The 3,552-nt window shown below is 34.0% G+C and overlaps 1 non-coding gene across 1 annotated transcript; it reads left to right on the top strand.

The window, feature by feature from the left end:
• Positions 1 to 973: 973 nt before the first annotated feature.
• Positions 974 to 1,080, top strand: LOC128284657 (small nucleolar RNA R71). Its single transcript, XR_008275079.1, has one exon. It is a non-coding gene; the product is annotated as a small nucleolar RNA R71 (small nucleolar RNA).
• Positions 1,081 to 3,552: the final 2,472 nt, after the last annotated feature.

Here is a 3,552-nt window from a genome sequence, read left to right as displayed (position 1 = left end):
TTGAACCGGACAACTCTTTTGAGTAGGTATATCTGCATCCAAAGATGTTAAAGTATCTGAATTCACTAAGTTAGGATTTACCTTGTCAGTCTTTGTAGATTCTGATTCCTTTTGGTGTAGGAATTTCAACAGCTGGTTGATTATTCTCAACGGCTTATCTTCGACCTTAATCAATTGGGGTTCCAAAATTTTACCACTTCGTAATGCCACTACCTTGATATGTTCTTTACCCAAATTTCTTGGATTCTCAGTATAGCTTGGCAAGGTTCCTTGCGGTCTATTACGAAGCTCTATAGCTAACTGGCCTATTTGGTTTTCCAATTTTTCAGTGTTGCTGCTTGGCTTTGGATCAAATCGTCATTCTTTACTATGTACGCTTTAAACAAGTTCTCCAAACTATTTGATGCCTCAGCTTGAGGTGGTTTTGGAGCTTCCTAATTAAACCCTTAAGATTGGTTGAGTTTATGTTGCATAAATGTGTTGTTTGGTCCATTTCCTTGGTTGCTTTAAGCAAATTTAGGATGATTACACCATGAAGGATTATAGAAGTTGGACTGGGGTCCTTGTCCACTCCTATTTTGGTGTTGGTTCCACACATAGTACACTGACTTGGGATTCAATGGGCAATTCTCAAAAGAATGACCTTTCTCACAGTACACACAGGAAACTACTTCAAACAAACTTGGTGCCTGAGCTGCAAAATTAGTAGCACTTTTAGTGGTAAACTGCTTTAACATAGAGGAAATAGACGATACCTGAGCTAATAACAAAGTGAGAGCATCAACTTCATGAAATCCAACTATACGTCTTCCTGAAGTTGTTTGATTTGTTAGCTATTGGTAGTTGTTGCTTGCGATCCTTTCGATGATCTCATAAGCCTCATGAGATTGCACTATTCGCAGAAGCATCTACCATCAATCTTGTATGTGTATTGAGACCATTATAGAATGTCTCCAACTAGATACAACGAGGAATCCCATGATGAGGACACTTATGCAGTAACTCCTTGAATCGCTCCCAAGCCTCATACAAAGACTCGTCATCCAATTGTTGGAAGGTTGTGATCTCGTTCCTCAACTTAGCGTTTTTGCTAGGCAGGAAATACTTAACCAAAAATCTCTCTTCTAATTCTTGCCATGTAGATATGGAACTTGGTGGCAATGAATTGAGCCATGCTCGTGCTCAATCTCGCAACGAGTACGGAAACAAATTCAACCTCAGTATGTCTTCAGTCACGCCAGCTATCTTGAATGAATCAGTCACCTTCATAAACAATCGAAGGTGGAGATGTGGATCTTCCGTGGGCATACCATTAAATTGGCCCACCGTTTGTAGCATTTGAAACATCACTGGTTTCAATTCGAATTGGGTTTCTTCAATATCTAGCCTTCTAATTCCTAGATTTAACTCATTGAAAAGCGGCACAACATATTGCCTGATGCATCGATCCCTATCATCGGCAATGATGATAGGATTTCATACATGATCGACTTCATTACCTTGGTCTTGATTCCGATTTCCAAGCTCCATCTTAACTTGTCTTTGAGCTGTTCGTTCATGTCTTCTTTGTTTGAAAGTTCGCTCAATTTCAGGGTTTACTAGGAGTAAATTGATAATCCGATCTATTCTCATAAACACCTGAAAAGAAAATCACAAAATTAAAAAGAATAAGTTAGTAGTGTTAGAAATAACCAAATAGAAAATAAATAATTTCACAAAGAATGACTATGGCAACAGTTGACAATCCCTGAAAATGGTGTCAAAAACTTGTAACGCTTGAGATTGTGCAAGTGTACATAGTCGTTATTAAGTAATAAGTAAGTATCGAGTTATTGTCTCCACAGGGATTGTATTTGTGCTAAGTCACTTAATTTGTAAAATTATATTAACAATTTGATAAATAAAAACAATATAATTGAGAAGTGATGAAAAATTAAGTATATGAAACTAATTGCAATGATCCCTAATGCAATTTATATTAATTATGCAAAATATATGAATAAAATAGATTTTAGCAAAATTAAACACAATTTTCAACAATTATAACATAAATAAACTAGGACAATTACTTTAATTAAACTCAATTTATTATCAACATGCTTAATAATATTCAGAAAAAAATTGCATGGCAACTCGATCTTTCATGAGTTTGGAAACCACGTTAGGTCCTTTCGGAATCCTTTACTTAGTAAATACGCATTTTACTGATCCTTATTTTGTAACATCCTGATTTTTGGGCCTAGTCGGACCAGTGGTTTTGGGACCACAAATCCGATGAGGAAAAATTTATTTTTATTATATTTTTATAGTCTACGATTTCACGGAATGATTTCGTGAAAATTTCGTTCAAAAATTTCGACGTTTGGGCACTCAATTTGGTCAAAAGGACTAAATTGTAAAAAGTGCAAAAGTTGAGTTCTACATGTTAGAAGTGTCTAATTGTTATGAATTTTTAAATTAAAGGTCCTTAAATGGTAATTATACCATTTTGAAGTTTTTGGACAAAAATGGACATGGTATGATAGGTTTTTAAAAGTTTTTCATTAAGGGCATTTTAGTAAATTGGTAATTAAAATGAATTAAAAATGCCAAAATAAGCCAAATTTGCTCATCTTCTTCCTCATGGCTGAATTTTTCATGAAAAACACCATGGCTAGGGTTTTCAAGCTTTCCAAGCTCATTTGTAAGTGATCCCGAGCCCCGTTTTTAATGTTCTTTACATTTTTGAAGTCCCGGTAACATGTTCTAGCTATTTCTACTATTATTTTGAGCTAGGATTTGTGTTTAAAAATTTACCCATGAATGATATGCATGTATTTTGATGTTTAATGGTAGAATATGAAGCTTGAAATTGTGTTAAACAACTTTTGCTAAGTGATTTTACGTGAAAACGAGTAAAACGGCATAATCGGTAAAAATACCTAATGTTCATAAGTACATGTTAGAGTGAGAATTTGATGTTTCCATAGAAGGGAAAAATGTTCAGCATGTCATAAAACATAAGAAAATAGGATGAAGTTTAATTTCCGAACCTTGGGGAAAAAGTGCAAATATGCAAAAGTTTAGGGGTAAAAATGCAAATTTGTAAAAATATGATTTTTGGACCCGTATGAATAATATGACTAATTATTAGGCTAAATGTGATATTATAGATGAAGGAAATCGAGATTCGGGCTTAAATCGGGAAAATACAAGGTTATGGACTAAAATGGTAAATTGCTGTTTCTGGATCGAGGTAAGTTCGTGTGTTAATAATAATGCAATACCATGCATGAATTGTAATTCTCTATTGATATGGCATAAATTTTATGAGTTAATATGTTTAAGAGAAGTTGATGGATGGTATGTATGATATGGAAAAATGTAATGCTTGTTGTCACATGTGAAATTGAATGGCAAATTATTGTTACATGAATTGAGTGTTAAATTACTATTACCTGGGTTGTATGAATTGCTACACGATTGTACCTGATGAGATTTCAACAAGTTTGTACGTATATAATTTATCGATTCTTTTTATTTTATTATATTTTGTTATCATATGAAATGTGG

This window comes from Gossypium arboreum, chromosome 11, assembly GCF_025698485.1.
Source record: "Gossypium arboreum isolate Shixiya-1 chromosome 11, ASM2569848v2, whole genome shotgun sequence".
Taxonomy (NCBI): domain Eukaryota; kingdom Viridiplantae; phylum Streptophyta; class Magnoliopsida; order Malvales; family Malvaceae; genus Gossypium; species Gossypium arboreum.
This window is presented reverse-complemented; position numbering and strand designations above follow the sequence as displayed.